Raw genomic sequence first — 13,433 nt, 5'->3', positions numbered from 1 at the left:
TAAAGTGTTTGTTGGAAGGCTTGGGGTATACAAGCTTGAGGTCTTCTACACTTGAAGATTACCATTCAAGAAGAATCATCTTCTTCATATCTTTTACTCCTTGGAAGATAGTATTCTTGAAACACCCTATGGTTGTGTTTTATTTTGATAGCATGCATGTTCGTATATGGATCCAGGTATTGGGTTTTACATATAAAATGAATTTTATATCTTGTAAGTAACATGTTTTAAATAACTTTTACGTTGCGTTTTGATTTTATATGGATGAAATCACTTTGATAAACATGTGAAAAACCCAACAATGGCATCTAGAGCCGCTTATATGAGTGCATGCTTCATAGGATTTGAAATTTTCGGGTTTTCGAGTTTGGAGAAACCCTATGGCCGAAATTTTTATCATGGTTCTCCTTTTGTTTTTCAAGATATTAATTATACATGCATAAAATTATCTTGAAAAAATTATGTCATTTGGATGATTTGTTTGTTTGGACAAAAACCCACAATTTTTGGTTTTTCATTCTTGACCGAAAATGTAGGTTGAAAAAAGGAACCATTTTTTGCTCTTGAATTTTATATATATGTGGATATATATTTTGGTGTACATAACCTAGCTATGACCTTGTGTTTGAATATGTTGAATGTTTGTGTTTGTGATTTATATTTAATTATTTTAATGGGTTGTAATAATTAATATATTTGTTCTCCCATTTGAAAAATGTGTAATTTATTTATTTTCATTTGGTATGTAAGTAAATAGATTAGGTGCATTTTATTTTACTAGCAAAAATGTATTAGGATACTTTTTTTGTAAAAGAAGATGCACACAAAAATGCGTTTTTGGTTTTGGCTAATTTCGGGCCTAAAGGACTTCATAGTTCTTAACGGGATTTTAGCCCAATAACCAAAACACATTTTTGAAGCCCAAAGGAGTTTGAAGCTGAATTTAGAGACATTTTGGAAGCCCAAAGAAAGTGAAGAAATCAGAACACAAGAAGAAGATTTGAAGCATTTGGATGTGTGATCAAGTGGGAGTTCAACGACACATTATTTGTGTCAATATTCACCTCTTAGGAAGGACCTTTTGGCACACTTGTTTCGGCTAACAAGTGTTGTCAAAAATAGTTTGCTATGGTTATGCACCTATTGATACATGTGTTGTGCTTATGTGGTTGCTTATTTTGTTGTTTGGATGATATATTGATATGCATGCTTAACAAACTAATAATCAACAACAAGCTTAAAATTGGTTCTTTAAAAATGGTTAATAAAAGGTTATTAAAGGTTAACGATTTTATAATAAAATGGGTTTTATTAAAAAGAACCTTGAAAATTGGTTTTCACTAAAGTAACATTGATTTGAATGCATGCAAATATATGGTACATAAAATTTTTCTAAACTAGAATTTTGAAAAATGAAAACCGCTTTTATAAAACAAGTCAAACACCATCCTTTTATACAACACTCGAATCATTTGGGAACTCTTTTGTGGGATAAAGGCCACCTAACCACATTTGAGGGAACTTGTATGTTCGAGGTGAGGTTACCATGTTTGTGGGATAAAGGTCACCTAACCACTTATATGTGTAAACTCACATGTGTGTGTAAGTTGGACGACTTGATTTGGAAACCATGTGCTTAGGGTCACCGAAGCATGGCGTACAAAGGTGTTGATGGGATTAAACATGCCAACTAAACATAAAGATGTTTAACCGATTCCATATGGCTAGAAGTTACAAAGAGTTGTAATTGGTAAACGTTGACTACCTTGTTAATTTAAATAATGGGATAAAGGTCACCTAACCAATATTTAAATGTAACGTTGGATTCTAGATTTTAATTATTAATTGTCTATGAGACAGAAAAGGGTATTAATGATTAAAATATAATAATATCGAAAATACTAAAACTGAACCTTGTAAAATTTTGTAGATGGCCGCTAACAAATACCCAAACCGTCCGTAACCTATCACTAATAACAATCCTTTAAAAAGGATCGTCTCAATTATAACACTTCATGGATAGATATACAAACTTGAGAATCGTTCTCAAGCAAGAGAAGATATCCTATGTGTAGATGTAGAGGATGTCTGTTGACTACGTCTACAAGAAGTCTGAGGTCAAGTCTGGTCAACAGGTGGTCAAAATGTCAATATTATGTAAATTAGACATAGGTCCACTTTTATGGTCATTTGGTAGAGGTCCGCTTTTATGGTCATTTGGTAGAGGTCCGCTTATAGGGTTCATTAGTGGTCCGCTTTTAAGTCAATATGTAACAGGTCCGCTAATATGACCTGTCATATTAGCGAACCAGTATGTCATATTAGCGAACCATCATGCCTATATATAGGGTTGTTGTATCAGCGGATCTGTAATGCGTATGTGTGTGCTTAGGAGCCGAAACTCTGTCAAAATTCATTCAGAAAGCTAATAAAAGCAGTGGAATTGAAAGGACAAGCTGTTGTAACATCATATGTACTGATTCCGCCTTTATATGTGATGATGAGCTACCTTGACTGACGTTTTAGGGTCAAACAACGGTCCAACAAGTGGTATCAGAGCTCAGGACGAGGAGTTCATACTACTACAGCTTATATCTGCAGAAATCTCTCTTTTCTACTCACTTTCTCTCATAATTTTTCGGTTTTCAGTGGTTCCTACGGTTGAAATTGTCTGAAAATTGAATATATTGTGTAAAACATACTAATAACACACCCTAGAAAGTCTCAGGCTAAAATTCGGACTAAAAATGGTCAAAATCGGTTAAAAACTTTGGTCCGCTTTTACGGACATCGCGAGATTTTGGTCCGCTTTTGTGACACTTTCTGGTCCGCTGTTACGTACCTTATCAGGTCTGCTCAGACGTACAAACATGGTTCGCTTTTACGAGCATAGTCTGGTCCGCTCGAACGGACATCAACTGGTCCGCTCTTAAGACAGTTTCTGATTCGCTTTTGTGACATTGTTTGGGTTCGCTTATCTGTCGTTTGTACAGATAGATTCGCTTTTGTGGTTCTGTTTTCAAAAATTTCGAAAAATTTTCTAAGTATTGATTGATTTTGCAGGTACAATCAAAATGGATGATATTTTCATGAATCCCTTCAGCGACATGTATGCTTTCACGGGAAGTTCTGGAAACAACGATACGTCTTCAAGCAATACGAACGAGGATCCACCAAAAGAAAGAAAGAAGGAAGCTTGGGAGTCCGAAAGCGCATTTGGTACATTTAACAAACCTCCGAAGCTGATGGCTATAGAAGACTATAGTAGGTGGTCAACAGAATTCGAAAACTGGTTGATGGCTTTCGCATTTGCAAGTTGGAAAAGTATGAAAAATGGATATGCAAATGGAAAGAAGAATGGTGAAGCATTGAGATCAGCTGAAGAAATTGAAGGATTTGTAGCCGAGCAAAAGTGTGTGGCTTTACTATTTCAGTCGGTGCGGGAAGACATCATTTCGTTGATAGATTACTCCAATGCAAAAGATTTATGGGAAAAACTCAAGAAGAAGTGTCTAGGAAGTAAAGAGATTGTAAAAAATAAAACGAAACTTCTTAGAAAAGAGTTTGACATGTTTGGTTGTCTTAAAAATGAATCGGTTTGCAAAATGATTGAAAGGTTCGGTCATCTGAAGCTGGAACTTGCACGACATAAGATCACGTATTCTGATGAAGAACTTGTTGACAAACTGTTCGATTCATTACCAGATGAAGTGGATTGGAGATATTACGTACTGATGTTAAAGAACACTATTGCTCCTAAAGATTTGACTCCAGATTTGGTGATTGAAAGACTTGAAAGTCATGAGCTAGAGCTAAAGAAAACATACAAAGTCAATCACTCATCTTATCAGCAAAACCTGGATTTGTACTATCCGAAAAGCTTGATGCCGAAAGCTACTTCTCCGAAAACTGCATTTTCTGCTGAGAATGTTTCTTCAGCAAACAAAGAAAGTCAAAACAGTCCAAACAGCGGAAGTCACAGTGGTTATCACGGTGGATCTACATCTTCTGCAAATTGTTCTAATGCGAAGTTTTCTTGCAACATCGCGATAGATTTGAAGAACGCACAGAATTTTGATGAAGAGTCGGCTAAGCAACAGATGGTTTTCTTGGCATCTGTGTTGGAATCATATGAAGGGTTGGTGGCTGGTAAGATCGGGAATACAAATCTGACGAAAGATAGATTACGATTCCATGGAAAGATGATACGTACTGATGAGCAGAAGTATTGTTATCGAAAAATGATTGCTGAAAACAGAATCTTGAGGATCTCTCGTGTTTATCTGGAAGCAAGACGAGCAAATAGATGGGATCCAGACAGGGAATGCTATCTTGATCGGTATGGAAACATTGCGATTGATGACAGCACACTCGATATGGAAGCCATCATCAAGGAGATAAAAGAGGATGATGAGTATTGGCAGCACAAGTGGTGGGGAACGCCAACTGAGAAGATGATTGAAGAAGAGAAAGAGAGAAAGGAGAAAGAGGAGAAAGAGATGAAAGAAAAAGAAGAGATTGAGAAAGCAAAGCAGATTGATACTGGCTTGATCGATACTACGCAGGAGTTGACGGAAGAGAACCTGGGAAAAATGGCTGACAAAGTGCTAGCTGCGAAAGCACTTGAGGTAGACTCTAATTCTGTTACTGAGTCAAAGGGACAGGTCAGTCAAATTGCGTCAACAAATGCGTCAGGTAACAAGGTCGACGGAAATGTTGACTGCAAAAATTGTACCAAACAATGCAATTTTTGTAGCACTGTCACGTACCTTAACAATGAGAAAATCAAGAATCTGACAACAAAAGTTAAAAGTGTTGAGGATCAGATTCTTGGTCGTGACAAAACTGTAAAAGATTCAACCGAACGGATCAAAGAATTAACAACTCAAATTGAAAATGATAAAATTGATCGTGAGAAAATAAAATGTGAAAATGAAAAGTTAATTCTTGAGAACCGTCAAATTTCTGAAAAGTTTGAAAAATTGAAAAGCATTGTCAAAGATAGTGATGATCGAAATGGCAAAACGTTTAAAGAAAACGAACATCTGAGAGCTGTGGTGAGAATAAAAGAAGAATCAATTAACAATCAACTGGATGAAATTGCTAAATTGAAACTTAAAGTTCAAGAAGCTGAAATTGAAAATGAAAGAATTCAGTTGAAGTTAAAGATCTATAGCTCAGCAAGCTTTGTTTTGCAGCATATTGTTCCCAAACCTATAGGGAAAAACAAAGCTGGCGAGGATGTGTTTTCTGATGGAACGGGTGTAGGGTTTCACAAAGTTCCACTGCCAATCTTAGACAACTACACGAAAAAGCAGTCTAGTTTGGTGGAAATTGAGGAAGAAAGTGATGTTAAACTTCCTGAGAACATTGATGTCACGTTTACGTCTTCCAATGACGAGGGTGTCCAAAGTGATGTGGTGAAAAGTGTGGTAGACAAAGTGCTTAAACCGGATTGTGACACTTCTGAGGAGGATGGGTGTTTCTTGGATAAATACATTCCGAAACAAAAATCCAAGAACAACTTAGATGAAGAATCAAACCTTGTCATGTACAAGATGATGGGTTCGGATAAGTTGTTTTCGGATTCTGAGTTTCCGATCGAGAATGTTAACATGAACAAATTGACAAATGTTTTCAAACTTGTTGAAGTCAAGTTGTCAGCAGTGAATAATCTGAGTCGAAAGACAGATAGGGTTTATAACAAGAAATCGGTTAATCCACCGCGTTTTTACAATAACAACATAAACAACTGGTCGGGTGGTTATCAGGGGGGTAAACCGTATCAGAAAAAGAATGTTTCAAACAAGAGGTTTGTCAAAAAGAAAAAGTTTGTGAACAGTTCAAGTTCACTTGCTGATGAAGAAAAAGAAATTTTTTCAAATCAAACAAAGATTTTTTGAGAAGAGAGCTTCGCAGGCTCAGTATGAAGGCACGAGTCGGGTAGCTGATACTCGTACTTGTTTTAGATGTGAACAGGTTGGTCATATTGCACGAAAGTGTACATATGTGAAGCCTAAGACTGAAGCTGTGAAGGTTCAACAAAAGAAGGTTGATGTGAAGGGTAAAGCACCGATGTATGTTGAGAAGAAAGTTGTTGAAAAGAAAAACGTTAAAATCGACAATGTAAAAGTAAAAACTGAACCCGTAGAGAAGTCGGTAACTAAAAATGACAAATTTTACAAAAGGGTTGCAGTAACTCAACAGGTGTGAAAACCTAAAATTGAGACAAAGTTGAGAAGAAAGTTTCAACTTCTGAGGAGAAAAAGGCTGAAGAGCCAATTATTGTTGATTATGATGCAAATTTTCCACCTCTTAAGGCTGAAAATTTCAAAATTCAAATTGCGAGAGTCAAGGTTGCACCTAAGGCTGATGAGGCCTGGGTGGACTCAATGTTTGACTAAACAGTTTGAATTGCCGGAGCTTCCTGGATCGCGAAGCATGAATCGGCATCTTTCTTGAAGTTGTTTAAATGATGATTTGTTATGTGCAGGATCTTCCAAAACTTGTATCCAGGTGGATCATGGATAGTGGAGCATCGAGACATATGACAGGGAAAACCGCGCTGCTGTATGATGTGAATAACATTAACGGTGGTTATGTGGGTTTTGCGGGTAATCAAGGAGGAAGGATCATAGGTGAAGGAACGTTATCGAACGGCATCGTAACATTTGAGAGAGTTAACTACATCGCTGAGCTGGAGAACAACCTGCTGAGTATCTCCCAGATTTGTGACAGGATGTATACTACTCATTTCACCGACAAAGAATGTTTGATCTTGAAACCAGGATTTGTGATACCTGAAGAGTGGATCATCATGAGGGCACCAAGAGTTAACGATCTGTACATGTTGGACATGAGCGTCGCTGCTACAACCACGGGTCAGGCTCATTGTTTTGTGTCTAGGGCAACGGAGAAAGAATCAAGGTTATGGCACCGAAAGATGGGGCATATTCACCTAAGGAAAATGAATCACTTGGTGCATAACGACTTGGTCACAGGAGTGCATGTCAAAGGTTTTCATCTGGAAGGGGAGTGCATAAGTTGTGTCAAAGGCAAACAGAAGAAAAAGTCTCACCCTACAAAGCAAGTCAATTCAGTTTCAAGACCTTTGGAAAGACTTCACATGGATTTGTTTGGTCCAGTGAATGTCAAGAGTATAACAGGAGATTCCTACTGCTTGGTCGTGACTGATGATTATTCCAGATTTTCTTGGGTTATGTTTTTGAAATCCAAAGACGAGACGTTTGACAGCCTGGTAGCGTTGTTTAAAAGAATTGAGAATCTGTACCAGAGGCCGATCTGTAGAATTCGCAGTGATAATGGCACTGAGTTCAAAAACAGTAAGATGGAAGAATTTTGTGATGAAAGAGGTCTACTGCAGGAGTTTAGTGCTCCGTACACTCCGCAGCAGAATGGAGTTGCAGAACGCAAAAACCTGACGCTAATCGAAACAGCCAGAACGATGCTTGCAGACTCTAAGTTACCAATTAATTTCTGGGCTGAAGCTGTTTCTGCTGCATGCTATACTCTCAACAGAGTTCTTACTGTAAAGAAGTTCAACAAGACGTGTTTTGAGCTACTCAATAAACGCAAGCCGAATTTGAAGTATCTAGAACCGTTTGGGTCACCCTGTACGGTGATAGAGCCTAAAGGAAAGTTTGGTCCGAAGGGCGTTGAGGGAATATTTGTGGGTTATTCAAGTCCTTTGCGACGTGTCTTCATTCCAAGCGAGAAGCAGATTATTGAGGCAGCAAATGTTGAATGTCAAGGTTACACTATGCCGCCACAGAATCCTGGTGATTCATGGCGTTATCATTATGACAAACTTTGGGATTCGTTTGACATGAGAGAAGAATCTGAGGAAGAAGAAGATTTCTTTGATGAGCTGGATATTTTGCGAGAGTATGAGTCGCAGCTCAGGTTCCTAGCGGAGTATTCTAGAAGACCTCGGGAAATTTCAAATGACGATGAAGCAGGTCCTAGTAATGTTGGTGAACATGATGATGAAGTTGCTCCTGGTAATCAGTCGGAGGTGAATGATGATCAAGAAGCTGAAAATATGCCAGTTTTTGACCATGGTGATTCAGACCTTGAGGGGGAGCAGATCCAGTTGTCAAGTCAAACAAACCAAGTTGGTGAACAAGATGCAGAGCAAAATGTTACTAATCTGGAGGGAAATGTAGATGTTCCAAGCGAAGTGATGCCGCGAACTCTTTCTTATCATCCAGAGGAGTTAATCATAGGAGAATTGCAATCGGGCATTCGCACGAGACGTCAAATTGACCAGGGCTTCACATGTTTTTATTCTACAGTAGCACCTTTACAAATTGAATTTTCATTAAGTTGTTTTATCTCTCAGGTCGAACCGAGAACTTACAAAGAGGCGCTTACTGAAGACTCTTGGGTCATAGCGATGCAAGAAGAGTTAAGTCAGTTTGAAAAGTTGGGGATGTGGAAGTTAGTTGATTTGCCAGATGGTCAAAGGAAAATCAATACAAAATGGGTTTTCAAATGTAAGAGGGACGGCAGAGGAGTGGTTGTAAGGAACAAAGCTCGACTCGTTGTTCAGGGCTTTAGTCAACAGGAGGGGATTGATTTTACTGAAGTCTATGCTCCTGTCGCTCGACTAGAGGCTATCAGAATTTTCCTAGCATTTGTGTCTTGGAAGAATTTCAAAGTATATCAGCTGGATGTCAAATCAGCGTTTCTTTATGGGAAGGTCAAAGAGGAGGTTTATGTTGGTCAGCCGCCGGGCTTTACTGACCCAATCCACAAGAACAAAGTTTATCTGCTGGACAAAGCGTTGTATGGTCTACATCAGGCGCCGAGAGCCTGGTACGAGACTTTGTCTCAACACCTACTCGCTAACCAGTTCATACGTGGAAAAGTGGATGCCACTCTCTTCACTAAAGTCGTTGATGGTCATCTTCTGATAGTACAAATTTATGTGGATGATATAATTTTTGGGTCAACGAATGAGAAATTGTGCAAAGATTTCGAACAGGTGATGAAGCAGAAATTCGAAATGTCATCAATGGGGGAGATGAAATTCTTTCTGGGTTTACAAGTTGAACAACTTCCTGAGGGAATTTTCATTCATCAAACGAAGTACGTGCATGATATTCTAGAGAAATTTGGAATGTCAAGTTCTACTCCAGCTGCTACCCCACTTGCGACTAATCATGGGATTCATCCAGATCTCACCGGAGACAGGGCTGATGAAACGTTTTACCGTTCCATGATAGGTTCTTTGATGTATCTGACTGCTTCACGTCCTGACATCATGTACCCAACGTGCCTCGCAGCAAGATTTCAGTCTAACCCGAGAGCATCGCACATGATTATTGTCAAAAGGATATTACGTTACCTGAAAGGTACTCCGTCATTGGGGTTATGGTATCCTAGAAAAGGCGATTTTACGCTCGAAGGGTATTCCGATTCGGATTTCGGATGCTGCAAAGTTAACGCGAAATCAACAACTGCAGGATGCCAGTTCTTTGGACCGAGATTGGTTACCTGGCAGTGTAAGAAACAAACGTCTGTGGCGCTATCTACATGTGAAGCGGAGTATGTTTCTGCTAGCAGTTGCTGCTCTCAGATTCTGTGGATACAGCAACAGATGCGCGACTACGGTTTGCAGTTTCTTAACACACCTCTGTTTGTTGATAATGAGGCCGCAATTAATATAACTAAAAATCCAGTACATCACGCTAAAACTAAACATATCGAAATTCGTCATCACTTTATTCGCGATTGTTTCGAGAAAAAGTTGATACGAATTGAGAAAATCCACACTGACGAACAAAAAGCTGATTTGCATACCAAAGCTTTTGATAAAAATCGGTTTCAATATTTGTTAAAACTTAATGGTATGAAATTGCTTTCGGTGTCGGATGGGGTTGTGAGCGTTGATGAGAGTACTGTTGCGGATGAAGATGAGAAACAATCTGCGATGGTTTGTCGGTTTTTTACGTGTTTTGGTATTTAGGGGGAGATAGTTAGTTGTACATAGTTTATTTTCAGAAAAATACAAAAACAGTAAAAAATGCAAAAATACAAAAACATGATAAAATTGAAAAAGAGCTTGTGTATATAGGGAAAATGATAGTACATCGGCTAGACAATTACAGTATGCTAAAGATTTGGAATGACAAAATGAGTTAAACAGTCTCACTAACGATGTGTCGATAGGTTTTCGTACATTTAGTAGATTTATTCGGGATATAAACCTAAAATTTCAAACTTGTGAAATTTGTGGGGAACACTACTTGGATATATAGGTAACCCCTGAAATCTCATTTGAAAGGTCTCGTATTCTGATATACTAGGTGTTTATACTCTATGATGTCTGGGGTATTATTCCGGGACTTCTGCTGAACGGTAGTTCTGACCTAGTCCTTGGCTAATACTTTATCCAAAATGCTTGAAATATAGCATAAAGCCCTCAGCTGATTAGACAATAAAATTGATAATCATCTGTTGTAGCTAAAAAGATCCTCTAAAGGGGACATACTGCAAAGTCGAAACTGATATCTCTCTGCTGAACGGAAGTTCTGACCTGAGATCCCTCAGTTCTCGCATTTAACCCCTAATTTATGTACAGACATCATTGTAGTATTCTTGCCTGTAAGACTGAATATTGGGATTCTGGATACGGGAGTATATTCAAGAGGTGGGACACATGAATTGATCTAAGTTCTTAAAACACTTAAACGGTATCCTGAATAGATTGAAGTTTGTGTGAGAATTTAAGATGGATCAGTATATCGACAATCGAGGTGAATTGTTTAAGTCTGAGTATGTAATATAGCTTAACGGTACTTGTAATCTGTCTGAAAAGCTGATATGATTCCCTGACACGCTCGCCAAAAATAAATTTGTAAATAGTTTACTTTCTGCAATTTAAGTTTTCTGTATTTCATTTCTTAGTTTAGTTCACATTAAAATCAAAAAGATTTTATTTTTCTGCTTTATTTTAGACAAACCAGAGTGGAAAGTTAATTGTCGGATTCTAGAAAGATGAAGCAGATGCAGGAGATTCTGAGCTGAAGAATGAGGAGAGCTTATATTGTTGGAAGTTTGATTGTTTTTCAAAGTAAAAAACAAGTTCATTAAGTTGATACTTGTTATTTTCAGAAAAAATTGAAAATGATTTTACTAAATCAGTTTGATTCGTCAAAAGATCAACCAGGGTCATTAAATTGAACTTGGTAGATTAATCAGGTGTTCAGGGTCATTAATTTGAACTTGAATACTTGAGTGGATTGCTAAAGCTGATTGAGTTTGTGTTTTATTGTTTGAAAAGATAGATTGTAATGTTACTGATTGAGAAACAGGTTTGGACTTCATTATTCCCACGGAGGCAAATTGTCAAAGCTTGAACCAGATATCTCAGATCCCAACATACTGAGAGGGGGAGTCTATGAAAGGGGAAGTCTGGATCAACAGCTAATGGGAAATTTGAAGTTAAAGCTAGGAGACAGTCCTGGAATCTGTGAAGAATGCTTATGAGGAGAAGACAGAGTTGGAGAAAAGACCAAGACTGAAGACTACGGATCTGAAGGCTGATAAAGACTACGTCAACATCCAAGGGGGAGTCTGTAGATGCAGAGGATGTCTGTTGACTACGTCTACAAGAAGTCTGAGGTCAAGTCTGGTCAACAGGTGGTCAAAATGTCAATATTATGTAAATTAGACATAGGTCCGCTTTTATGGTCATTTGGTAGAGGTCCGCTTATAGGGTTCATTAGTGGTCCGCTTTTAAGTCAATATGTAACAGGTCCGCTAATATGACCTGTCATATTAGCGAACCAGTATGTCATATTAGCGAACCATCATGCCTATATATAGGGTTGTTGTATCAGCGGATCTGTAATGCGTATGTGTGTGCTTAGGAGCCGAAACTCTGTCAAAATTCATTCAGAAAGCTAATAAAAGCAGTGGAATTGAAAGGACAAGCTGTTGTAACATCATATGTACTGATTCCGCCTTTATATGTGATGATGAGCTACCTTGACTGACGTTTTAGGGTCAAACAATGGTCCAACACTATGTGTTGAACGATCCTATTCCCGATGAACCTCTTATGGAAGATGAGGATGCCTATAACGATTGGATTAAGTATACCGAGGATACTATGCAAGCCTCTTGCCTCATGTTGGGAACTATGATTCCCGATATTCAAAAGGATTTTGAACATCATGAGCGTACGACATGATTACCCAATTGAAGGAAATGTTCCTACAATAAGCAAGGGTAAAACGGTTCAGGCACTTCATGCATGTCGAATAGAGGAAACCCAATCGGTCTCATCTTATATTCTTAAGATGAAAAGCCACATTGATCACCTTTTAAGACAATATGGGTAAAAGGGCTTTATCCGTTCTAACGATCAATGAGAATGGCAACAAGAAAGGGCATCACCCCGATTCCAAAGCAAAAGTTGCAAAAGGAAAGGGACACTTCAAAGGGGAAAAGAAAAGAAAGACTAAAGCGCAACCATCGACACCAAAAGAAAAGAAGGCAAAGGTTGCCACGAACGATCCATACTTTGAGTGTGGTGAGATAGGACATTGGAAAAGGAATTGTCCAACCTATCTCAAAGAGTTGAAAAATAAGAGGGATGCGGGGCAAACCTTAGGTACAATCTTTATGATACATATTGACATTAATGTTATTTCTTCAAACATATGGGTATTAGATACCGGATGTGGAACTCATATTTGCAATTCGTTGCAAAAGTTCAAAAGAAATAAGCATTACAAGAAGGGAAACATTAGTCTCTTCATGGGCAATGGAGCGGAAGTTCAAATTGAAGCTCGAGGAGACTATGTTTAGAAACTTCCAAATGGTTTAGAAATCGTTTTGAAAAATGTTTTGTATGCTCCTAGTTTGACTAAGAACATTATTTCAGTTTCCCTTTGGAGACAATATGTTTTTGATTTAAAGTTTGTAAACTATGACATTTATATTTCGATGAATGACATGTTTTACTTTAAAGCTATGCCTTCAAATGGTATTTATGAATTTGTTCATGATAATACATCATTTGATAGTTCAATGTACTAAGCAATCACCAAGAAACTCAAAATGGATTTGAGTGAGACCTATCTTTAGCATTGTCGTCTTGGTCATATAAACAGAAGTCGCATACAAGCACTTCAAAAGAATGGTCTTTTGGAGACAAATGAAATTGGTTCATTTGATACATGTGAATCTTGTTTACAATGTAAAATGACTAAGGAACCCTTTAGTAGGAAAGGGCAAAAGATTTATTAGGTATCATCCATTCGGATGTATGTGGTCCTTTTAAGCCAATGACTAGAAATGTTGAAAGATACTTCATTATTTTACCGACGATTATAGTCTCTATGGTTATGTGCACTTGCTAAGACACAAAATTGAAGTTTTGAAACGTTCGAAATCTTCAA

The sequence above is a fragment of the Helianthus annuus genome, chromosome 7, assembly GCF_002127325.2.
Source record: "Helianthus annuus cultivar XRQ/B chromosome 7, HanXRQr2.0-SUNRISE, whole genome shotgun sequence".
Lineage (NCBI taxonomy): Eukaryota > Viridiplantae > Streptophyta > Magnoliopsida > Asterales > Asteraceae > Helianthus > Helianthus annuus.
The sequence above is the reverse complement of the archived record's forward strand: the minus strand, read 5'-3'. Positions refer to the sequence as shown.